Here is a 27,213-nt window from a genome sequence, read left to right as displayed (position 1 = left end):
TTATTTTAGTAAACTCTTTCCATGTTCTGTGTTTCCCTCTGACACCCATCTCAGAATAATGAAATTGACTCACAGTTGTGCGTTTGTGTTTCGGAAATTACTGTTCATACATACTTGCCTTATATTCAGAATGATGTGAAAAGAACCTTCTCTCTCTTAGAATTAGATGTAGTAGAATGTAGTTAGCTACTCCAGTGCCAGGAACAAAACTCAGTCCCCACAGGTTTAGGGCTGGCAAGGCATGAACTCTAACTGCAAATGAAAGAGATTTTAGGTTTAGAAAAGAAGTTGTAAGGAATTGGGGTTCTAATTTCTTGCCAAATCCAATTTTGCTGAGTTATAATTATTTTAATTAGAAATAGGTTACATTTTTCTTGAAATGTATACCGATTCGTAATTCAAAGGGGAAGTTAATTTGTTTTGTGCCATCTCTTCTCAACATCCCCTCTTTCTCTCTCTCTCTCATTAAATTTGGTGGAAACTAAACAACTTTGCCTATTTCTGAACTTTGTCGGTGTCTAAGCCCCAACCTACAACTCAGTAACTCCCAACCTTCTTGAAAAAGTGATAACAAGGCAGCTTTGACATTTAGTGCAGATTCATCCCCACTGCTGGGGAAACCACTAAGTCTAAGACCTACTGATGGTACATCAATAATCTTTGTGTCCTAAGTGAAGACTAGTTAAATTAGCACTTAATGTAGGCAATTCTTCCTGGCCTTCCTAAGTACATTTATGAAAGGAAGTGAGTTAGTCTTTCTCGACTCTTAGTGCTTCGATTTTAATATATACTTTCTTCCTTGAAGACATTATTTATGTTCATGGATTTCATATCAACCTCTTGGTGGCTGACTTCTAGCTCTCTCATTAAGCAGCTACAAGGCCTAAATTATCTGACCCCAAAATTAACTTTCCAGCCTCATTTTCCTCCTCTCCCTTCACTCCTGCCTCCTTCGATCTTGGCAGAATGGAATTCCTCTATTCTCCATACTGACGCTCTTTTACACTGCTGAGCTTGTTGTTCTAATGATCTTTAATTTCTCTATTAAAAAAATGTGCTCAGCTCAATTGTCTTCTCCCTTTTGGAGCTTTTACTTGAAATCCTCTATCCTAAAGGCAGAGTAAATTTTAATTTTTTTTTAGATTCCAAAGCAATTTACCCTCAAATTTAACATATTTCATTAAGACTATGTAAGAATTCACACAGACTAGATGCTCAATAAATATTTCTTTGTTTTTTCCAGGTTTATTAACATACAGCTGACATAGAACACTGTGTTAGTTTAAGGTGTACAATGTGTTTATTTGATACACTTATAATATTGCAAAATGATTGCCACTGTGGTGTTAACTAACACCTCCATTGTGTCACATAATTACTTTTTTTTTTTTTGTAGTAAGAACATTTAACATCTACTCTCTTAGCAACTTTTAAGTATATAATACAGTATTATTAACTGTAGTCACCATGCTGGACATTAGATCCCCAGAACTTACTCATCTTATAGCTGGAAGTTTGTACCCTTTGACCAGCATCTCCCCATTTTCCTCACCCCTCCCAGCCCCTGGTGGCCACCAATCTACTTTGTTTTTAGGAGTTCAGCTTTTTTATATTCCACATATAAGTAATATTATACAGAATTAGTCTTTCTCTGACTTCTTTTGCTTAGTGTAATGCCCTCAAGGCCCATCCATGTTGTCTCAAATGGCAGGATTTCCTTCTTTCTCATGGCTGGATAATATTCATATATATATATGAATATATATATATACCATCATATATACATATATATATTTATATATATGTATGACATCTTCCTTATCTATACATCCACTGACGGACACAGGATTTTTCTGTATCCTGCTGCAATGCTGCAATGGAAGTACAGATGTCTTCCAGATCCTGTTTACATTTATTATACACCTCAATAGCAAAAAACCAAACAATCTGATTTTTTCAATGGGCAGAGTACTCGAATACACGTTTTTTCAAAGAAGACATATAAATAGCCAACAGGCATGTGAAAAAGTGCTCGACATGACTTACATTCAGAGAAATACAAATTTAAACCACAGTGAGATAGTACCTCATGCCTGTTAGAATGGCCATCATCAAAATGACAAGAAATAACAAGTGTCTGCAAGGATGTGGAGAAAAGGAAACCCTTGTACGGCATTAGTGTCAATGTAAATTGGTGCAGGCACTATGGAAAACAGTAAGAAGGTTCCTCAAAAAATTGAAAATAGAACTACGGTATGATCCAGCAATCCCACTTCTGGTTATTTATCCAAAGCTAATGTTTCCTTAATTCAATGAATTGCTTATCTTTTATTCTCAGCACATGCTTCACCATGTTGCCAATCTTTAGAAGCTCCCTCTCCTCTGACACGTGGAAGCTGCACATTCCTCTAGCACAGCCTTTATCACATCACATCACAACTACTCACTTACTTGGTTTTTCCTCTGATCTCCACTAGATTGCAAACTCCTTGGGGTCACAGCCTCTTCTACTGTCAGAGTCTAACACTGCCTCTGGCACACAGTGGTTCCCCAATGAGTATCAAATGGATGAGGGAATGAACTCAAAGGGCAGCATGCACAGTGCCCAGGGTTTGTGACTGCAGTGACCTTTCTCCCCATTGATGTCTGACCATGCTTCTCATTTGTGTCACTCAATTCACTCATGGATATAGCCTGTTCTCTATTTTCCTGTTATTTTTTTTGTTGTTCATAAATATTGTCTCTCCACTAAGCTAACTCATTGTGGTCTTACAGCTCATATCTCCCTAACAGGGAAGAATGGATTGCTATGGTGATAAGAGTCCCTGGGGACTCGGGACTCAGGATTTTCTTTTTAGCAGGAATTACCTCCAGGGGAAAATAATTCCACTGGAGGTCATGTGGCAGCCAAAAGACATGGTGTGTGTTCAGCCAAATGGAATTGTATTATGGGGAACATCTGAAAATTCAGTGAAGGTGATGAAGTACCTTCTGAAGGGATCTCAGTGGAGATTCTTACAGCATATTAAAAACAAGCTCATCATCAGTTAACCTGATTGGTATTAGATTGGGTTCACAGTCTCTAAGTTTTCCAGAAGTTTTCTCCTGAAACTACAAATCTGGGGGAGTTTTATTTTGACTCCCATCCAAAACGCTGACCATTGGATAAAGAATCTAAATCTGCTATCCATATAGCCATGAGAAAGTGTCTGCAGTTTACCTTGGCAAATATACAAGAAGTTCAAACCAGAAAAATATTTTGTCTTAATTATCTAGTGTTAATGAGAGTGGAAGACATTTTTTACCTTGAAGTATATTTACAATTGACTTCAAAATATCACTTCTCTCAGTTGAGCAGATACAACTAGATTTATAATTACCTTTTAAAAAGTTGTTCTAATTAGTGGCTATTTAATGATGTAAGTAATCAGTTATCTTGTTTTATTATCATATGTATTTATTTAATCCTTTCATCGAGGGACACCCCTTTTATTTTCATTTTTTTATTTTCTTATTTGCCTTTGTTTTCTGAAGGAACAAATGAACAAAATAATCCCTAGAGAATAAAAGATCAGAAAACATGAATTACCTGAAGGGTTTCGGGGTTTGGAACCTGAACTTAAATCATGGTTTTATAGGAGGAAAGCAAATCTAGAAGTTATTCTACTTAAGTGGAGCTGCTGTTGAAGTGCTGAAAAGCTGTGGAATGTAATATTTTCATTTGTTTGTTTGAAGCTGCTATCCCTGGAATAATTACCAGTGCAATGGAAGGCCAAGTTCAAGAGCCAAAGCAAAAAATACAATCAGTTACATAATGGATTCTTTATGAAATTATTAAGTTAATGGTTTCCAATTATACAACTTTAACTGATTCTCTGTTGGGATGACATGTAGATTGTCCAAGTTTTGTGTTTTTACTACAGCTTTAGTATTTCATTAGAGAGAAGAAAACAAGGTTGTTAATCTACTATCTTAAATTTTAAAACAGTACATTGATTTGCAGAGCTGCACTTCACATGGTTTGTTACGTGGTGAGATAGGTGAACAGACGTAGTCATTGGTATCCAGGGACATCTACTGCTTACCATGCGAGCATAAGCAAGATAACTGACCTCTCTAAACTGTCTTTTTAATCTGTATAAATGAGGATACCAATGCAACCTTCATACAATTGCAGTGATTATTAAATAAGATAATATATTTAAAGGGCTTTAGAATACTGCTTAGCATATTTAAGCCATTTTAAAACAACAGTTATGCTGTTAGGTATTAAAAAGCAGCACTGGGGCTTCCCTGGTGGCGCAGTGGTTGGGAGTCCGCGTGCCGATGCAGGGGACACGGGTTCGTGCCCCAGTCCAGGAGAATCCCACATGCCGCGGAGCGGCTGGGCCCGTGAGCCATGGCCGCTGAGCCTGCGCGTCCGGAGCCTGCGCTCCACAACGGGAGAGGCCACAGCAGTGAGAGGCCCGCGTACCGCAAAAAAATAAATAAATAAATAAATAAAATAAATAAAAAGCAGCCCTGCAGCAAAGGCACTGCCAAAGGGCTAGTCAAAAAGTATTACTGGGGGCTTCCCTGGTGGCGCAGTGGTTGAGAGTCCGCCTGCCGATGCAGGGGACACGGGTTCGTGCCCCGGCCCGGGAAGATCCCACATGCCGCGGAGCGGCTGGGCCCGTGGGCCATGGCCGCTGGGCCTGCACGTCCGGAGCCTGTGCTCCGCAACGGGAGAGGCCACAGCAGTGAGAGGCCCGCGTACCGCAAAAAAAAAAAAAAAAAAAAGTATTACTGAATTGGTCACTAGATCCATTGCATTTTTACATATTTTGTGATCTTATCTTTGGTCGGGAGAGGGTATTTAGGCAAAAGTAACAGGAAACTTAATAACTAATGGATCAGACAAGGAAGAGGTTTATAGTTCTCATGCAGAAGTCTGGAGTTGACTCAGGACACAGTCTGATCCTCATGAACGTTACCAAGGACTCAGATTTTTCCTATCTTGCTGTTCCTAATCCTTGGTATGGCTTTCCTCCTCACGATCACATGATGGCCACTATACTTCCAGTACCACATCTGCATTCCAAACATAAAAAAGGCAAATGGATAATGATCCAAAAACCTTCTCCACATAAGGATTTTGTTTTTTATTTGGAAATGTAATCATTTCCGAGCAGAGTTTCAATTATATCTTATTAGCAAGACACATACCAAATGGTCATTCAACACAAAGAGGACTGGGAGGTTGTAGATTTTAACTGGGCACATAGCCACCCCTCTATATGTGTTTGTGTGTAGATGTATCAAAGTAGTAAAGGAAGCAAGAGAAATGCATATTTGATAGTCAACCATTAGTGTCAGCCACAGTCATACTGAAACTATTTATTTTGCAGCTTACAAGAAGGCATGTCATTCATAATCTCAAAAGACAAGCATAGTTAAAATATTTTCATTCAGTTTTGCATATGCTATATGCTATATACTATAGTCCAGTTTAGTAATGAGCATTAGAATGGGGCTCGAGTCCTGAGTTCTAGCCTTGCATCTGTCACTAGTTTAGTGCTTAGCTTTATGCAAATTGGCATATCATTTCCTCCTTCATTAATTTTGGAGGTCAAATGAGATGATATCTAACATTACTCTTGGGTCTTAAATTCTGTGGTTTCATGATTATAATATTTATCTCTTTCCTTTTTTAAAAAAAATTATAATCCCCAAAGTTTAGTAATTTCTTGGAACATTTGAGTTCTGATTAAAACAATCATCTAAAGGTTATTTATTGCTGTTAGCCTTATGCTAGGCTACAAATAAGACACAAAACAAGTTAAAGACATGTTGCCTACTCTCCACTTAGGAAACTAATCGTACCTGACACGGCCATTTTTCACTGTTAGTGCAGAAGTTCCAAGAAGAGATAGATCAGAACGATGTGAAGAAGTTGGAGATGGTTTCATGAATGAAATGGAAATGGAACCCAGCTCATCTCAGCAGCATTTGAAACAAAATACAATGTAGAATGAAAGGACTTGGCTAGGTGGAGAAGATATGAAGGGATATCTCAAAGGAAGCATTACAGCATTAATAGAGATATAGATTAGAAGGTAAGCTTACCATTTCGGGGGCCAAGGAAAGAGCTATCCCAGTTAGGTGAGAAAGTATATGTTGGTGGCTGATAAAAATAAGGTTGACCATAGAGCTTGCATACTTTCCTCTTGTAATTATTATTCTTATGCAAATGTCCAACTAAGACCCAGATGCTGGGTCTGTCACCTTTAAATTTCTCTACCATTTGCACACACAGCATATATACTTAGATCCAGAGCAACCTGTACTTAGATCCTGCATAAGTTCATGTGACCCAAGAAGTATAATACATCTTCTAATTTCTGTGCCATGCATCAGAATCAGACTCACTCTATGCACATTGTGCTAGTACTATATCTTGACATAGCTGACTCCTAGATCCTGGATCCTAAGCTAGACCAAAAGAAAACAAGAAGTCTCCCTCTATATTGTTGTTGGATCTTTAATTGTGAACCAATCAATCATAAATTACAACCTAATTCTCACTAACCAGTGTCTAACTGGTCAGGTCTTCTACGCATTGTTGTGAGAGACAGAAGAGGCATAGTATTGATTTATTGATTCATTGAGCAATGAGAAATCATTATTTGTAATTGAAGAAAAAATGGATTGTTTTACAGAGATGTGTGTCTCAGCAGCATTTGAAAGAAAAAACAAAGTAGTGCAGCATCAGGAAAATGAGGTAAAGGTATTACCTCAGAGGAAAATCAGGAAGATCTAGATTAAGGCAGTGGACTTTTCAGTGGAGGGGGAAAACTGATGGGATTTGAGCTATAGATTGGGAACAAGGAATAAATCAAAATACAGAGTGTGCAAGTGTGTTTCTTTTAGACCCGTGTTTGTACCATATTTGTGCTTTTCCTGCCTGAGCTATATGACCCTGATGGCTGCAGAATCTGAGGTCCCAGCTGAGAAGATGAGGGTACCAGATCTACATGGTTAGAAAGGAATCAAGGGTGGTGCCATGGTTGTTCATTTGACAAAATGCAGGCATTGAGAAAGGATTCTGGCTACAACTGAGATGAAGCCTTTAGTTTTCTAGCCTGCTTGAAATTTAGATCATGACAAGAAATTCTCAATGGTGATATCCTTTAAGTAGTCACACTTAAAAATAAGAAAACAACTAAACTTTTTAAAAGTCCTGTGCATTTTAATATTCCTGCACGACTTTAAACCTATATTATCTTATCTATAGATTTTATGTTTCTAGATGTAATCTACCTGATGTCTTTATAGCCTCCTCAGTTTATAAACTATTCAATTTTTAAAATACTTGACTGTATATATCCCCATTATGTTGGTATGTTAAAGTTTGACAACAGTAAACTTTAAAGACTTATTTTTAGTAAGTAATGGAATGGAAAATAAGGAAAGAAAAGTGTATGAAAGTATTTTCAAATAATGGGAGTTAATTTTAGTTCAAGTTCAACTGTTAACATATACTTGAACTTTTTAAAAGAAATATCACATTATAATTAGAGGCTTTTAAGCACTAATTGGGAAACATATCTTTTTATAGTCTAAATCTCCAAAAGTATCTTTTTTTTTCTTTTAAAGTGACTTTTTGACGTGGCTTCTCTTTGTAGCTAGAATAACTTTACTCATAAATCCCCCAGGTTCACGTGTCACTAACCAAATCAAACTTAATAGCTCCTGGGGAATCATTAAAGATTATTGCATCGATTTGCTTGCTACATATGTGGCCTTAGCTAATATTAGAAGTGTCTTTTTTCCTGTTCCAGGTGATTTTTTTTCTTCATAGTATTTGAAAGACTTAGCTTCTTATATTTAAAAGGTAAAGTCCAAATATAGTTTATCCTAACAGTGCTTTTTTAATGTTTTGAGCTCAGATTTCCCTTTGAGAAACTGATAAAACCTAAGATGATGCATTTGCCCACACGATTTCAGAGGATTCCTCAACCCCCAAAGCCACTCTATGAAATGCAGATGAAGACTCCTACAAACTGTATGGTTAATTAGTAACTCATCAATGCCATAATATTAACTGAAGGAGGACTTCCAATTGGGATAAACATAAATCTGTTCACTAGCTCTTTGGAGCACATGTCGTGAAGAGGTTGATATGGTTGCTCCCTGGAGGTGAAAACCAAGCCTTATTGAGCCACTGACGCTGATGGCAAATGCTGTAAGCCTCACAAATGTGGAGGGAACCATTGCCTCGTAGCCTCTTGTCATTCTTCCCTATCTTCCTGGGAGACCACAGCCCTGGGTATTTCATGCCCATGTTATCCGCTCCTCTGTCTACATTTTCCTATCACACATGTGACAAATACTTATTGTCTACTACACACCACATACTTGAGACAGAACAGACAGAACTCCCTGATCTATGTGACTTACATTCCAGGGGAGATGACAGAAAACAGAAAATAAACATGTTAGACTGATGTTAGAATGATTCATGCTAGGAAAAAAAATAAAAGCTAGCCCCAAATTCTAGAAGTGCTCTCCAGCAAGAAGTGGGGTGCGGGTTTCCTTTCTTTGAAATTGGGCAGGCTTTTGGTCCACTTTAGCCAAGAAACAATTGTGGAAGTGATTCTGTGTTGGTTTCCAGTCCCAGACCTGCAGAGCCTAGATAATTCCTTTTCTATCTGAAGTCTAGATAATCTGATGGACAGTCCGTGTAAAACACCCCAAGAGTACATGGAGAGGGACGCAGGTGTGTGAGTTTCCAGCCATCCCTACAAAGGTGCCGGATATGAGAGTGAAGGCTTCTCCAGGTCCCACCAGCTCCCAGCTGGATAAATCAAGTGACCCGTCAATGCCACGTGGAGCAAAAGATCCACTCAGGCTTTCTCTGCCCTAATTTATGACCCAGAGATTATGAATATAATATAATGACCATTGATTTAAGCCACAGAATTTGGGATGGTTTGTTAGTCAGCAGTAGATAACCGGAACCACGGTGGCTGCCTCCACAAAAAATAACAATATGTTATGCTATGTTATTTCAGGCAAAACCTCAGTGGTCTTGTTAGTTCTTTACTGCACACTAATTAACTCCTTCTCTTATTTCTGACAGCACTGTTCTGGAACTTTTCTACTCCATTCAAACTCAAAACGCATCCTTCTCTCTCCTTACCATCATCATAAGGCTTTGCCTTGCCCTAAATTAAAATATAAAAGATATCCTAATTGAATATGGAATTATCAATTTAAAATCCTCTCTACCCTGCTTTAACTCAGAGTCCTGTATTTTCAACCATTTTATCCTCCTTCTCTTCTTTCTTAGAGGGAAGAACCTACACTAATTTCCAAAGGTAGTTCTTCCACTTTGCTTGCAGTCGCAATCCATTTGGTCTCTTCTACTTAACCCTGGTAATATTTTTATTCTTCCCCGCCACGCTCCTGATTTTCTTATGCCACCAATGGCCTCTTCTCAATTCTCATTCAATTTCACACTGGCGACATTCTTTTTGAAATATTTTCTTTCCTGGTTTTCTAAGACACTGAATTTTAAACCATCCTGCACATTGCTACCATAATTTTCTTCCTAAAACAAGCATTATACTATGTAATTTTTTTTCCTCATGAACCATAAGTGGCTCCCAGTTGTCTTCTAAACAAAGACAACAATCTTTTCATGATAGACTTAACTCACCATAAACAACCTCGCTCCATTTGGGCCATCTTATTTTGTAAGCCTTTATTCAGTTGAATGTTTCAGACATCTCTGATTTCTTTCATGTTGAATCTTTATCTTAAAAAACTTTTCCTCCCTTCCTGAATCCTGCCCATTCTTTAAGGCGCTGTGGAAATCCACCTTTCCAAGCCAAGCTTCACTAACCTTCAATACATTATGAACTCCACCTTCTTCCCAACTACATCTAACACCATCATTCTTTTTCTGTTTTGTTAAATATCTTGCATCATTACTTTTTCACAGTATTTTTAAGGTCTGTGGGATAGTAGGCCCTGGGATCCACGCTAAGGAAACAGAGACAATAGAAGCTGTTCATTCTCCAGAAGCACACATTCTAGTGTGAAGACAATAACTTGTAATAAGTTTCTTTCAAACCCTGATGGAAATAATGGTTCTAAAGGGATCTGAGGAATGAACATTCAAGTCTATGTAAGAAACTCAGAAGACCTCTAGAAGAAGGCTGAAATTGAGTCTTTATACAAAGTGAACTTATTTGAGATAAATGAGGAAAAGGCATTCCAGATGAAGGGGGCAACAGAGATGAAAACACTGTGGAACACTGAAGAAAGTATGGGCAGATTGGTGATGCTGAGGCCTAGGATGCCAAGCAGAACAAAGGAAAAGATGTTGTTGGAGAGGCAGCCTGGACTAGACAGCCCACGGGCGATCTCCTCTGCCAGGACAAAGAGCTTGACTTGTCACAAGGAAACTGAGGCTGTGGGGACAACTTTCACAGATATAGAAGCGAAATGGCATGATGAGAGATTGCTTGGCAATTCTGGTTTCAAGTCTGCCTTCCCCATGAAAATTCAGGATTTTGAAGGAGATGGTATTGTGTTTATTCGACCCTTGTATCACTCATAGAAGTTTATGCAATGTCCCACACATAGTCGATACTTAATAATGTGTTTATTTTATTAATAAAGAGTTTTGAAGTTACTGTGTTTACTCTGTTCACTAGATATGTTATTATCATTTTCAAATCTTGTAGTAAAGGAGGGAAAATAGGGTTCAGGGAAAGGAAACTGTGATTGCAACCTCTCCCACTGACCCCGCATTGGAAAATTCTGGTCCTCTGGGATGACTCTGCCTAGTGATCAAGGCCTTGGAGTTGTGATGCACGACTGTGGTCTCCTATACAGCTTTCAAGATGGCAATGCCTATTTAGGAAACAGGATTTCTGGGCACCTTACTCTACACTTTCTGCTTAGATGAAGAGAAACAGATTGGGTCTACTCTTTTCCTGAGTGGGCTGCCAGATTGAGATCTGAGGATAAGTCTTACACAGGAGTTGGTCTTATTTTTGTTCATACTAATCTATATGTTAAAAGGCTCAATATCTTTTGTCACAAAATCTTCAGAAGACTAGCCCAGAGCAACACTCTTGTGCTAGATATAGTAACCTATATCTATTCCCTGTCGTAACTAAGATCAGGGCCTGAGATGCCCATCGGGAGGAAACCCAAGCCTTCTTCTTCTTCTTCTTTTTTAAATTAATTAATTTATTTTTGACTGAGTTGGGTCTTCGTTGCTGCGTGCAGGCTTTCTCTAGTTGGGGACTACTCTTCGTTGTGGTGCGTGCGTTTTTCACGGCGGTGGCTTCTCTTGTTGCGGAGCATGGGCTCTAGGCATGCAGGATCCAGTAGTTGTGGCTCGCGGGCTCTAAAGCACGGGCTCAGTAGTTGTGACACCCGGGCCTAGTTGCTCCGCGGCACGTGGGATCTTCCCGGACCAGGGCTCCAACCCATGTCCCCTGCATTGGCAGGGGGATTCTTAACCACTGCGCCACCAGAGAAGCCCCCAAGCCTTCTTAAATCAAATACTTTTAAGTCTGCCAAAAGAGATGAGGAAGGTACAGGAGCGTTTATGAGAACTCTTTCATCCTCCACAGGACTGTTGATAGGCAAGGGACTTACAAGGGCAATGCTGAAGAAATTGTGTTAAGAACTGTACCTTGGGGCTTCCCTGGTGGCGCAGTGGTTGAGAGTCCGCCTGCCGATGCAGGGGAAACGGGTTCGTGCCCCGGTCTGGGAAGATCCCACATGCCGTGGAGCGGCTGGGCCCGTGAGCCATGGCCGCTGGGCCTGTGCGTCCGGAGCCTGTGCTCCGCAACGGGAGAGGCCACAACAGTGAGAGGCCCACATACCGCAAAAAAAAAAAAAAAAAGAATTGCACCTTGGTGTGGTCTTTGCTGAGGGTCAACTTTTTCCTACTTCCTTCTCATCCATTTTATTTCTCTGTGAAAGTGTTGCTGATGGGAAACACATGATGCTTGGACAGGTAAGGAAAGAGAGGGTTTTCCAAGCAAGAAAGTTATGACCTGAATATAGGTGCAAACCACATACATTTTAACAAAGTGTATGAGAGAGGGATCGATAATTATGGCATGCACTAGAGGTGCAAAATCTGCAGGGTGTCTCTCTAATGGTTTCCAAAAGCTTAGCTATCCAAAGACATCACTGACCTTAGGTAATCTGCCACGGGGGAAGCTGAAAGAATAGCTCCACAAAGGGCCCATGTGACGGTGCTTTCCTGTTTTCTGTCCCTTCTCAGTAGTAGCTGTCTGGCTTATGGGCAATCCCTTTACTTCCTCCCGGTAACCCCTGGGTGAAAACTGCTTCTGTGAGAGTTTCAGAATTCAGAGAGGGTCTGAAGAGCAAGCTTTGCAGTTTATTTTACCTTAAAAAAATTGCCAGCAAGAGAGAAGTACAAACTTCTCCTCACACAGCTCTCCCATTTAAATGACAAAATCTTTATTGAGGGGTGATGAATGTGATAGAAAACACATAACTTGTTTCCAATGTAAAGAATGCTGACAGCTTCAAAAATATCACTTCACCTGACCTTCTTGGCAAATTTGATTTGCAAGAAGAGCAAGGAGTAGAAAATATCCAGCTGTCATTTTGGTGGGCACTTTTCTAAGCATAACCATCTTGATTACGCAGTTATACTCATTACAGAACTCTGATCGGCTGGATCACAAACGCCTCACCTGGAGATAAAATTCCCCAGCTTGTGTGACAACTGTACCAGAAAGTTTCATAAAAAGAAGTGACACATCTTTCTTTGTTTATTCCTCTAGAGTAAATGTTTCAAGGTGGGAGAAGTTTAAACAGACGTGGTTTTGGCCTCTGGCACTTTGAGTCGGGGGGATCGTTGATAAATGACTGAAGTCCTTTGAGCTTCCATTTCTGTGTAAATGAGATGCACGATAAAATCTACTTTATGAGAATATTGTGATGCTTAATGAAAAAATATATGTTAAGAAATTAGCCCATTACTTGGTACTTGATGGGTATCTACTACTACTCTTTCCTAAACTCTTTTCTACCTACACATCACTAAGCAACACCAGCATACAGTAAAAGTACATATAGAGTTCTTTCATTTAGAGAAGCTAAAAATTCTTTGTATAATTAATCATCTTTGTAGGAAGGGTCAAGTAAACATGACTTTTCTCAGTTGTTTCTGTCCTTGTCTTTTTAAATATTTTGCCAGCTACATACATGATTTTACTCCAGATTCATTAATTTATTAAACAAATATTTATTTGAGCACACACCAGTAGAACATGTGCTGGTGTCAGGTACTCTTCAAAGCCATGGAGGCACCACAATAAAAGCCCATGCTTTCATAGAGCTTATATTCTAGCACATGTGGGCACAGGGCTGGAGAGAACCTAAACAAATAGATGCATGTAGTACGCCAAAGAGTGCTAAGAGCCATGGGAAACCACAAAGCAGGGCAAGGGACTGAGGGAGTGCAGAAGCAGAGATGTTATTATTTATTATAGGGTAGTCAGGGGAGGCCGCTCTAGAAAGATGTCATTCAAGCAGAGATGTAGGAAAAGTTTATTATAAACTTTTTTGCTTATACCTCAAAAATAGTACTTATATAATACCACAGTTTATTATATTATATGCTCCACTGGGTGGCTGGAGTAAAGGTGACCTTCCAGCTTGCAGTAGGGCTTTTGGTGATCAGAAATTAGTGTGAAAAAAAATCAGCCATTGTCTCCCTTTAGTCTGTTTCTCAGGCCCGGACTTCACCATATGCCAGCAGCTAACACCATGTGGTAGCTGAGGATGAGAAACCTCTGCACTTTCTGTGAGTCATGGTGGATAGAATTCCAAGCATCTATATTTGTCTAGAGTGGAATGAACTTTCTTTTCTAAATATATGCCTTACCACTTCCCATTAACCAAATTCCCAAACATAACTTCTGCTGGGAAAGCAGAACACAAACCACTTTGTTCATGTAAAAAGCAGCCAATTTTCCTGTTACTATCAAACTTAGACGTGACAAAGCTGAGAAAGTAAAACTAACATATTTGATGACAGAATAAAGATGTAGAAGTCCTTGATACGCTGGAATTACAACAAAATCAACAAGATGAAATTAGGAAAGATGTATAAAGTCCGACATTTAGATCTTTAAAAATCAACAGCACATAGTTGAATTAGAGTGATCTTGATGAATATCAAGTCATCTAAACTAGGCATAGAAGTAAGTCAGACACACAAGACAAATATTCTGTGATGTCGCTTATATGTGGAATCTAAAAAAAAAAAGTACAAATGGACTTATTTACAAAACAGAAGTAGAGTCATGGGTGCTGAAAACAAACTTATGGTTACCAGGCGATAAGGGGGGGGGAGGGATAAATTGGGAGACTGGGACTGACATATACACACTACTGTATATAAAATAGGTAACTAATGAGAACCTGCTATATAGCACAGGGAACTCTACTCAGTACTCTTTAATGGCCTATACGGGAAAAGAATCTAAAAAAAAAACGAGTGGATATATGTAGATGTATAACTGATTCACTTTGCTGTACACCTGAAACTAACACAACATTGTAAATCAACTGTACTCTAATAAAAAAAATTTTAAAAAGGACAAAAAATATAAAATAGGCATAAATCTTCAATTGTCTAAAAACCTAATATATGAGTTACTTGATGATCATATTTTGCTTATACCTCAAAGACAGTACTTATAAAATATCACAATTTATTATGAGGATATTTGTAGTTTGTGTTACATGTGGGCTTCTTAAAGCAAAGACTGTCTTACTTGCCTTTCTATCCCAACCCCAAGATCAACTCCTGACATATAGTATTTTGATCTATGTATTCATTGGATCTAATACAATATTTGATCATAATAAAGAAGTATAATAAACAGATAAAGTGAGGAATGTCTTCTTATAGGTTGCAGTCCTTAGGCTACCTCTTCAGTGCTACACTCATATTTAGGTACCACACTGGAGTGTATCCACTGGAATATGATCACAGAGAGCTGAAAGGCTTTATACCAACATCACATAAGGAATTAGCACATGCAATGGAGTGTTTCTAATCTTGGGAAAAGGAAGCTTTGGGAAAAATGGAAGCTGTGTTCAAATACATGAAAAGTTGTCATATAGAAAAACAATTAGATGTAGCTTCAGGAAAAAGAACCAGGATCAACAGATGAAACTACAGAAGGGCAGATTTCAACTCAGCATGGAAAATCCAAAATTCAATGGTTGCCTCCAAAACAACGAGATTCCCATCACTGGAAGTATTCAATTTGAATCTGGATCAGCATCTTTCCAGCAATGAGAAGTTGAAATCAAGGGGTCCTAAGGTTCTACGCAACTTTGATCGTTGATTCTAAGCTTATTCAACTTGCCAGTAGTAAGAAATAGCCTTCTGAAACAATTTTATCTTAGAGGGAAATGCTGTCAATTCTCAGGCCATTATTTTTAGATTTTCTTCCATGTGTACTGTGCTCTCTTGACCTAATCATACCATTCCACTGAGCAATTTCTTGCTTGGGGTTTCGATGTTGATTTTAGGAAATGTGGTGTAATCTGTGTGGATTTCTAGGTAGTGTAAGAAGCTAATATGTCATCCTGCTCACAATTTCCCAAGATACTTGGTGTCAAACTGCTATTCCTAGCATTCCAAGAGGCTCAGTGTTCTGTGAGTTCATGCTCTGTCTGTAGATAAGCTTCTTTGTCAGAGATTATAACCTCTATTAAGGAAAACAATGTCCTTTTGGCACTAGTTAGTGCCTTATTGCTCAAGCGTAGACTTATCCATTCATTTGTTCAACATTTAATAACATTTACTGAACTCAAGTGCATGTGTTCTAAGGATATAGTGCCAAATAAGATGTCCTTGCCTCCAGGAACTTCCAGCTTCGTAGAGGAAACAGACATAAAGCCAAGTTATTACAATACAGTGTCACATCCGCTGCAACACTGTTTGTAAGAGACCCTACACTAGCGAAAAGAGACCAGCCAATTCTGGGTAGATTCAAACAATTCTTTAGAGGAAACTTTAAATTTTGAAGGACAAGTCAGATTTTTTTTTTTTCAGGTAGACAAGGTCATTTGAGCAAAGAGAACGAGGAGTATTGTCACAAAATTTGCATTGGGTGTTCAGAAAACACAAAGTAGCTTCATGGGTCCATTGTAAAGTACGGTAGTCTGAGAAGGTACTGAAGAGGTAGGCAGGGCATAAATCACATGGGGGATTAATTGAAGGTAAAAAATAAAAGACAGGAAAATGACTTCAGGGATGATTGCAATTGTTCACATGAGGGAATGACCTAAAGTGTCAGAAGTGAGGTTTGAAAGGAGCAGAGGGAACAGTAAGAAAACATGATTAAAAGAGAAAATTCACAAGACTTATTGAACACTTAGCAGGTGCTGTGCTAGCACTGAACAATTAAAGATGAATACACATAATCCTTTGCTTTCAAGAAACTAAGAGGTCTTGCCTAGAGATATAAGCTTCAGTATTAGAATTCTCCATCAAATCTTTACTTTTACACTTGGAATCTCTTTGCATTTCAGTTATTTAATCTGTTGCTTTGAGAACTTTTGTTCACTACCCTCATCTGGAAAATCACATAACCTTGTCATGATTGCCTGCCCAGAGGAACCTTTCTCCAAGACCCTCCCTCCTCAAAGGAAAAGTAATTCTTAAAGGATGGTATAAAACTTAACTGAGGCAATGGAAGCAGAGGTATGGCACATAGTATGTGCTCAATAAAACATGCATTGAAGATTAATACAGTATCCTTTGTCTTAAAATAAGATAGCTTTTTTTTTTTTTTGCGGTATGCGGGCCTCTCACTGTTATGGCCTCTCCCGTTGCGGAGCACAGGCTCCGGACGCGCAGGCTCAGCGGCCATGGCTCACGGGCCCAGCCGCTCCGCAGCACGTGCGATCCTCCTGGACCGGGGCACGAACCCGTGTCCCCTGCATCGGCAGGCGGACTCTCAACCACTGCAACACCAGGGAAGCCCCAAAGATAGCATTTTTAATAAGGCATGAACATGGATATTTTTCTAACTATATAATGATGTATGTAATGTTTCTCTTGGTATGTTGGTCCCATCAAAATAATTATTTCTGTGAGTTTAAGGATATGCACCAGAACACTGATTTTTGGACCTTCCAAGTTATTTTTTTAGACGACTTTATCAAGATTCTCTAGAAGAACAAGAACAAAACTCATAGAAAGAAAAGAAAGAAGAAAGGATAAATGCCATGTCTGATATTTTTCACTGTGAGCTCCTTTGCTGTAAATATCTTTGTTGCAAGAATTTCTATGGCTTTTTTGCCACATAACTAATTGGTTGTAAGGCAATTTTGCCATAAAAGATAAAATAACTGGTTGACAGTTGGGTTGACATATACAATACAAAAATTATGACAGATGACAAAGATTTGCCACAAGAGTTGGTTTCTTATTTTGAAACACACTACATTTGAGGAGAAAGAGGCAGAGGACCTCAAAGGCACAGAGTTGAACCCACATTTCAAAAAAAACTTTGAAACATCAATGAACGTGTTGCCAAGAACATTCAACTGTGTAGGGGCTTTCACAATACAATACAAAGCTCAGTTACAAACATGCATCCTAGTATTTGGAAATTGATAGTTCTCTTAACGAAGGAAGAAACTTTAGCAGAAAAAGTGCAATGTTAAACACGGAGACAAATCAGCAAGCAAAAAGAAAGTATAAAAACTTGGAAGATAAGTGCTTAGGTACAATCCACAAAATAAAAGTTATTTGCACAGTCACTGTGAATCTATACACATTTCAAATGTATTTGAATATTTTGCATTTTGTAATAAAGTATTTTTATTTTGATACTCATTTCTCATGTTTTATTATTTACTTTTTAGTGTTTCTCTTTTTTATTTTTGTTATTTTATCTCCTATGGCAAAACTGCCTTATATCCAATTAGTTATGCAGTGAAAATGTTTGTGGCAAAAGTGCTTACAGCAAAGATGTCTATAGCAAAGAAGTTTACGACAAAAATACCTAGAGCCAATAGATGCTATTAAAATTAGTGTATATTTGATTTCTAAAATGTAGGATTACTATATTTATATTTCAATAAATTATAAAGCATTTCTCACATGATTCTATTCCTATTTTGTATATTCCTTCTATTACTGTTATGAGTGTCTTATTTCTTCCAATGAGTTTATCAAAATGGCTATATTAATTAGTTAAGAATATCCATAGAGTTTTCTCAGACCAATCCCTCAGTCATGGAATTTACAGTTATTTGGAAAAAAATGTTGGTTAAAACTAATTACCCAGAAAATTTTTACTTCATTATAAAAGTAAAGTGATGTTCTATAAATTTAAAAAATATTAAGTCAGTATTACCCCAAATACCGCCCATCTTTGACCACCATGCTCATCCACATTTGCTCCTGGGATGCTTTTTGGTTTTTTTGTTTTTTTTTGCGGTACGCGGGCCTCTCACTGTTGTGGCCTCTCCCGTTGCGGAGCAACAGGCTCTGGACACGCAGGCTCAGCGGCCATGGCTCATGGGCCCAGCCGCTCCGCGGCATGTGGGATCCTCCCAGACCGGGGCACGAACCCGCGTCCCCTGCATCGGCAGGCGGACTCTCAACCACTGCACCACCAGGGAAGCCCCGTTGCTCCTGGGATGCTTTTGAACCAACACCTCCACATCACCTGATTTAGCATCCATGAATGCAGAGGGAATAGAAAAGGAAGCAAATTGACTATAGACACACACTTGTCAAGCTCTTGGCATTTGGTCTTTCTGATTTTGAGTGGCTGTACTGGTAGAAGGATCTAAACTCATGTCCAAAATACTCATTCATATTAAGGGTGAGGAAAAGAAATATGCACCATCATTTTCATCCCATTATTTAGTCCCAATCAAACACAGAAATAGATTCTAACCCAGAAAAGTAAGCTTCTCTAGTGCCATCCTTTCTTCAAATGGCAGAGACGTTGAAGTTAACTCCCTAAAAAAGTCAGAAGGGGGCTTCCCTGGTGGCGCAGTGGTTGAGAATCTGCCTGCCAATGCAGGGGACACAGGTTCGAGGCCTGGTCTGGGAAGATCTCACATGCCGCGGAGCAACTGGGCCCATGAGCCACAAATGCTGAGCCGGCGCGTCTGGAGCCTGTGCTCCACAACAAGAGAGGCCACGATAGTGAGAGGCCCGCGCACCGCAATGAAGAGTGGCCCCCGCTTGCCGCAACTAGAGAAAGCCCTCGCACAGAAACGAAGACCCAACACAGCTAAAAATAAATAAATAAATAAATTTATTAAAGAAAAAAAAAAACGTAGAGGTAGAGAATTTAGATGACATTTCAAAAGAACTGTCAGTATGAGGGACATGAAAGGAATAGTAAGATTTCTGGCAGGGTGAGGGAGATGCAGAATAGATGGAGAGTTGCTTTAAAAAAAAAAAGTCAGAAGAAGCAACAGCAGAAAAGAAGAAATATTATTCTTGTTGGTTCCAAATGAAAGAGCTCAGCATGTTTACTTATGCGGATTTATACCCAAATGTTACCTTCACTAATTAGAAGCTTAAGTCTGTATTTAAAGATCTCCCCAACTGCAAGTTTATCCTAGGAGCTGAAGCAGAGAGATTTTTTAAATCTAATTATTTTTTAAATGATTTTCACCAGATGCTGTGTACCTCTGTTTGCCTGGTGCTTAGGAACTCCACAGGAAGCCAGTTAGCTGTGCTCACATAGACCGCTGTCCGTGGGTTAGCAGCATAATCCACCCTCCTATCTTGTGGGGCGGAGGGGGGAGAAAAACGAAGCAGGATGGAGGGCAAAAACAGGGCTGTGATGGGGCTGGCTGCTCTGGGGAGGCATGAAGGCTGAGAGTCGGTCCCCAGTTCCCAGTATTGTCCAGGCCAAATCTCTCCAGATGGGGCTGACAGGCTGATGAACTGGGGCCACCAGCTAACGTTGCTACTGTTATCCTGGGAGTCACAGTGAGCTGCAAGACCCAGCATACCCATCTGTATCCAAATGCAAGTGGACGATCGCCGTCAGATGAAGTCAACTGCAGCCCAGATTGGAGAAGATTTGAAGTGGGAAGTGGACCATGCCTTAAAGTAACCCTACATTTTATGTGAATCAATGAAGTTTATGGATTCCCTTCATTATGATATGGGGGATAATACAGGGGTGACTAATTGGTTGATTATATGAGTTTCTTTGGTCTTTGGAAACACATCAGTAATAAATTCGTGGATCATATTATCTGAACTGCTTCCAAAGACCACCTCGTGGGATTTTTTTCACCCATCCTAGACTCACTTGACATTATGCCATTAAGTTATAATGAAAAATGGTGTACAATCTTATAAATATTTTAATACATTTATTATACGAGTGCCCTTGAAAATATTTACCATATTACATAACATCTTCTATAAATACCTCTCAGATTTTAATGTGCAAAAAAGTCACCTGGGGACCTTGTGAAAGTGCATACTCTGATTTAGTAGGTCTGGGTGGAAGCTAAGATTCTGCATTTATAGCAAATTCCCAGTGATGCCGACTTTGCTGGTCTGTGCACCACACTTTGTAGCAAGTTTTATCGATGTCCCATGGTGGAAACTTACTCTCAGAAAAACTGTGATTGCGGGGAAAATGGTTTGTTTTCACTATGCAGTACTGCAAATTGCATTGGGTTGGGCCATAGGAAAATATCAATGTTTGATCATTTTAAACATATATTGGGCAATTTCTTGTAATATAGATGTAGTATAGTAATGGTATGGTATACTAATCAAATTTTTTCTCTTTGATAGCTAGGGAGCTTGTAACCAAAACCGTGGGCCACTTCAGCAAAGTATAGAGAACCATTTACATGAAATGTATTTCAGGCACTAACACCCCTCCCTTTATAAATAAGGAATATTTAAGTTACAAGTAACAGAAACCTAAGTTGACTCCTAGGAAAAAAAATACAGACTTACATCTTTTGGAATTCCAGATGTAGACCTTTTCCTTCTGACATGGTGGGGGACATGGACTCAAATAGTGACATCAGGCCTGAGTTTAACACACTCTCTCTCAGTTTTGTTTGCTTCTATGCTTATTTCATTCTTAGTCTCTTTTTCCACCTAGATGGTTCCTTGCAGCTCCAGGATTACAACTTAGCAACTCCAACCCAAAAAGAATTTCTCCATCCAGGAACTGAATTTCATTGGACTTGCTTTGGCCAAAGAAATGGAAAACTCTGGTTAGCTAACACTAGCTCTGTCTCATGCCCCCTCTGGATCTCAGTCAACCCTGTCAAGCCCACATTCACTAAGGATTATTCTTCAAGAGAAACTTGGGTGCTATTACCAGAAAAAACGAAGACTATTCAGAGCTCTTCCTTATGATGCCTGTCCGCTCAGGAAGATATCCATCCCCGTGCTAGTGTTGTCAGCATTGGCTTGTGACTTACTCTGGCAAATGACATGTGAGCAGAAGTGACATGTGTCATTTCTGAGTGGAGGTTTCAAGAATGTGGGCGTGTTCTGCTATGCTCTCTCATCCCACTGCCGTGTCCCAGATAAGAGCAGCTCCATCAGTCTGGGTCCTGGAGTGAAGATGACAGAGAGCAGACTCAGAGCTAATTCATATGAATAAGCAATGTGGGCAACAGATTAGCCTTTGTTGTAAGCCACTGAATTCTAGGTTTGTAACAGAAGCAACTCTTAGCTTAAACTGACTGATAAAATCGGCAAAAACAACAGGTGTTCACAGTATTGAACTTTTCATTCCGACATGCACATTGATTCTTCTTTTGAAAATTTCAAAAAAGCCCATACCAAATTTAATGCACATTTTAATTATACATCTAAAATCCACTCACTTCCTCCCCAAGGAAGGGGTTCATAAAATCTTGTTCTCTCTGAACAAGGATCTGCCTCCAGATCCAAGGTCAGGATCTTTGGGTGACAGGAATTCCTCTAGGTCAAGTCCAGATTAGCTTTTACTGGTGCACCAACTTATGGTTAAATGATATATTTAAATATATGTAAATCATATATTTAACCAACACCAATATACATAATATACAGTGGTGGAAATAAAAAAAGCATAATTACAAAACAAAACAAAACAAATCCCTCCTCCTCTTTTGAAAAGAAAAAAAGGGAAAGAACAGAACGGTAACAGGTCCAGAGCAAATACGCATTGGAGCCCTCCCAGCAAAAAGAGCTTCTTGGTTAGCCAACCTGTCTTTTCCAGTTCTTCTCTCTGAAAGGACCTTCTTTATTTATTTACCTTCATCGTCACATCTGAGATGGCATTAGATAGGATTCTCCATCTGGAGCTGCCCCACTTTATTGGGCTCATCTGGGCATGTACCAGAACATTAGAACATAAGCCTCAAGTGAGAAGTCCAAAGTTACCTATACCTTATCTTCAGGCTTCATTTCAGTCTAGGCTTTTTATAGTAAAGATCTTTACCAAGAGGTGCTTGGGTGGGTCTGACACATCTATCTTTCCTGAGGTCCCTTCTTATCCTCTGCTCTATTTTATATCTTATTACTTTGGGGACATTGACCTAGCTTAGCCCATCAGCCTAGCTTTACACCCTCCAAGACTTCAATCTCTCAGTGACCACAAATTTCCAGCCACAGTCCAGAGGGGACTCTTTGAGAAACAAAACAAAATATTTTCACTTTTTCCTTTTGTTTTTCTTTATGCTTTTACATGATTCAGTTTTTAACTAAAGTAAGACTTGTCTCTTTATAGAACCTTTGAGAATTAGTCAACACATGCCAAAATCCTGTTATTTTTCTACCATAATATTAATCTCTATCTAGGCAGTATGTGGACTGATTTCCAAGGCACTTAGTTAACCAATCACTTTGCTACTATATCATAGGATTTCCAACTGCCCAGCCAGGAAGAGGGCTTTCATTATGCTTCATGTTATTTTAGCTCAGATGGTGATACAATTGAGATTCTGTGATTTGTAATATCTTACTACTAGGAATCTTTTAAAAAGCAGGTTAGGTTTCTTTGGTGGAAACCAGAAAAACTCTCTCTGGCTGATTTAAGAAAAAAATAATTTTTTTGAAAAGCTCTAGATTAGCTCACAGAAATGAAGAAGAAGTCAAACAACCAGAGTTTGGATAGGATGAGATCAAGGAAGCTCCAGAGAAATACGCAGCAGAAAAGAATGGCTTTTAATTTGGGGGAAAGATTTACTTCATAGGCAAGAAATGCCCACCGGAGCCCTGATGTCCTCATTTCTATTTTATCCTACTTTATTCTATATGTCTTGCTTTTTTTGTTTGTTTTTTTTAAATCTATTTTTGGTTGTGTTGGGTCTTCGTTGCTGCGTGTGGGCTTTCTCTAGTTGCTGCGAGCGGGGGCTACTCTTCACTGCGGTGCGCGGCCTTCTCATTGCGGTGGCTTCTATTGCTGCGGAGCACAGGCTCTAGGTGCACGGGCTTCAGTAGTTGCAGCATGCGGGCTCAGTAGTGTGGCTCGCGGGCTCTAGAGCACAGGCTCAGTAGCTGTGGCACGTGGGCTTAGGTGCTCCGCAGCATGTGGGATCTTCCTGGACCAGGGCTCAAACCCGTGTCCCCTACCTTAGCAGGCGGATTCTTAACCACTGCGCCCTAGGGAAGCCCCCTGCATGGCTTTTTAAACTACCAAACCTTTTTGGGGAACAAGATTCGAATAAAATATAAATAATATCTAACATGTGCATTTAATGAAGAGAACTCAGTTCTTTTTTGAGATTAGAGAAGCTCGCAGTCTCTCATTGGAATCTAAAAGGACATGCATGGATGTATCATCTCAAATCTGGTTTATCTCAAGTCAAACTCAATGCTTTCCTTCTCCCCCCACTATTCTTACTGTTTTCTCTCCCCTAAATCTGCCCTCGAGATAGTTCTCGTCCTTCATCTTCTAACTTGGTTTAATGGCACCAGCAATCCTCACAAACACCTTTGGTAGAAACTTTGAAATACTTTAAATTCCTCTCCATCATTATCTACCTTTTCTCCAGCTCTGAAAATCATCCAATGTTGATTCTACCTCCAAACTATCTTTGAAGACTTTTCCTTCCTTTTATGATCCAACTACTATTGTCCTAGTCCAGGGACCCTGCATTTTTTACTCTGAATGATTTCTTAGTTATTTTGGAATCTTCCCAGATCACTTAAACAGGACCTAGCACATGATACATACTAAATAGGTGAGTAAATAAATGTATGTGTGAGCTTATAAACTCCATAATAGCAGTAATTATACCTGTCTTGCTCACTGCTATGCCTACACTTCCTTACACAATGCCTGACACACAGCATGTGTGCAAAAAATATTTGAGAATATTTGAGAATGAATAAATATGTAAACAAATTACTTTTACAGGTTTTCACAGCATCTACAAAATAACATGATATTTACATATAGCCTCTCATCAGTCTAGATTAGAATCTGGGTGGTCAAAAGGAAGTTATTGAAGACTCTTATCAAAATGGTAGTATCTTTTCAATTAGCAAAGTGACACATGTGTACAAACATTTAGGAGAAAAAGATAGCCTGAGAAGTAGCCTCAAAGAAAAAGCACAGATGGGAAATCTCATTCATTTCCATTCTTTTCTGCATTTTATGGAGCTTTTACCTGGAACACAAGGGGTATTTCTGCAAAAGGTGTTCTGTGGTAAGATGGATACAGACAGAGGTGAGACCATAACCTAATCACAGAAGGAGAATGGTAGTGACAGATACTTCCTGCCCTTGGCTTTACTTCTCCGTGGGGCTTTTATTCCACATACTCCCAGCAATTAGCAGTCCAACAAATCCATCTTTAAGTTTTAGGGAAGATGTAGGAACATTCAGTGCTAAGTTATCCTTTAGGCTGAATCTCCTCTGAGTTAATTATATTCAAATAAGTATCTTTCCTTTCCCTGGGACTTGGGAGGCCGAGTCCAACACACTTGAGAAGTCACAAAACAGCCATTAGATGTTAATAACTAAGAACTGTTCCAACCTCTGCTGATTTCGTATGAGAGGACCAGAAGCATAAAGCTCCATAGGGCATTACTAACTTCCTGAGGCACTTAGCTGCTGAAAATGAATTCTTCAAATAATAGTTTCCTTTTCCAACATTTAGCTGGATCAGATATTTTTAGTTTAAAGGTCCTAATGAGACTTTGCAGGAACATGCACAGCAAGGGGGATTCCTGCACAATAAATTACTGGAGGTGTGCCACCTTACGGCTGGAAATTTGAATAAATAACTGTTGATTTATAGCAGATGTTTTTTCACTTAGTCGTAGGCCACCAAAGCATACGTTAAATAGTAGACTCCATGAGACTCAGACCATTTGTGTCTTGCTCACTGCTATCTAAATGGCACCTAGCAGAGCCTGGCAGATAGTAGATGCTCAACAAAATTTTGAGTGGACAAATGAAAGTTCTATTTAAATATACTGTACATTTCTCTGTACAATTCTATCAAAACGCAGGCAATAAACAGAGTTTCAGTCTTCAGACAGAAGAAATAGAAAGAACCTATTTTGAAGTGAAAATGCTTTTGCTCGGTAAATTCCTTGATGGGGTAGTAAGAATAGACTAGAAGCTTGTGGGATGGAGTTAAAGCCTTTTGCATAAAAACTGCTCCTTGAAGATACATTGCTTTTCATACACAAGGTATTTTCACATATATTTCCCAATTATTATTTCTATTGCATCTATTCTCAGCCCCTAGCCCAGTGCCTATAAGTTTGAGCTTAATGTACACTGAATAAATGTTTATTTTGGTAAAATTGAACAAAAATATTCATAAGGTATATGCTTAGAATTTACAACTGTACAGATGTGCTTCTTCTGAGGCAGCTTGTTCTTGTCTTTAGCCCTCTTCATGACCAAGGGCTGTATTGAAAAGAGACTGGATGAACATAACGGCAAAATCAATGGATGTGATGCTTGGCAGTTTCTCCATCACCAAAATGAGAGTTATAATAGCGCCTAATCATAGAGTTATTTTACACGCTAAATGATTTCATATATGTAAAATATAGAACATCCCCTGGCACTTAGGCTCTTAACAAATGTGATATATTATTATATTTGACGTTGTTGCTATGATGAATCATAGCCTCAGTTCCTCGTACCTCTGAAGATCGTATTGGCTAAAAGGAAGTCAATCTAAACTAATAAATTACTGTAGAAAATTAAACAGAATGCTTGGTCTTTTTTTTTTTTTTTTCCTGTAACACAGTATTTTTACAGAGAATTTCTAGAGACAATGTTCCCACCTAAAGCAAGAAATAGACTCTTACATTGAACATCGAAATTTCTGATTGAGCAGAAAGGTGCAGGAACATTAGAGCCGGGGGCACAAGGCAGATTTTGAGAGCCTGTGGTGTACTGTGTCCCTGATAAATTCAGCGAGGTGGACGTGTGCTCGGCCTCTGTCCAGAGCCAGTGAAGTTCTATCGTGCTGCCGTGGCTTCCCTTCCTTCCTCCTCTCCACTCATTTCTCTTTTAGTCTTAATTCTGTTCCATAGTCAAACTGTCTCTTCTTTGGTGAGGTGTGGCTGTGAGGATGGGGTAAGTTCCCTCTGTAGGCAAATATCCATAGAATTTATTTTGTGACCCTTGATAGGTTCTCTGGATAATTAACTGGCAATGCACAGAAGCAGAAGGGAATTCTCCATAGGGTAGTGGTTCTCAAAATAGCATTGGGAGACCTGTTAGGGACCCGGGGATTCTCTGTAAGAGTCTTTTTTATTTTGTGTTTTATTATTTTGATAAAATGTTTTGAAAATTAATATGAGCATTTTCTGAATCATCTGGATGACCATCTTATGATTGTGTATTGCTATGAAATTTCAGTACCGACCATAGACATTGTTGTATATTATTACTGTAGTTCTAAATGATCACCTAAAATATCGACATTAATTTATGTTCTATTCCTCCAACTGGGATCAGCAGAACCCTTGAGATTATCTTGGGACTCTGCAAATTCTTAAGTTTGAAAAACAAAAAGAAGATTGAAGGGAACCAGAGTCCACATAAAATAAACATTAAAATGAATACATACTTTTCAATGGAAGGTAGAAATTAGGTACAAAGAACTCTGGGTGAAATTTATGATGAGTATTAATCTTCATCAACAAATACATAATGAGGTCTAATTATG

This window comes from Hyperoodon ampullatus (assembly GCF_949752795.1).
Source record: "Hyperoodon ampullatus genome assembly, chromosome: 20".
NCBI classification, from domain to species: domain Eukaryota; kingdom Metazoa; phylum Chordata; class Mammalia; order Artiodactyla; family Ziphiidae; genus Hyperoodon; species Hyperoodon ampullatus.
Note: the sequence above shows the minus strand (reverse complement) of the source record.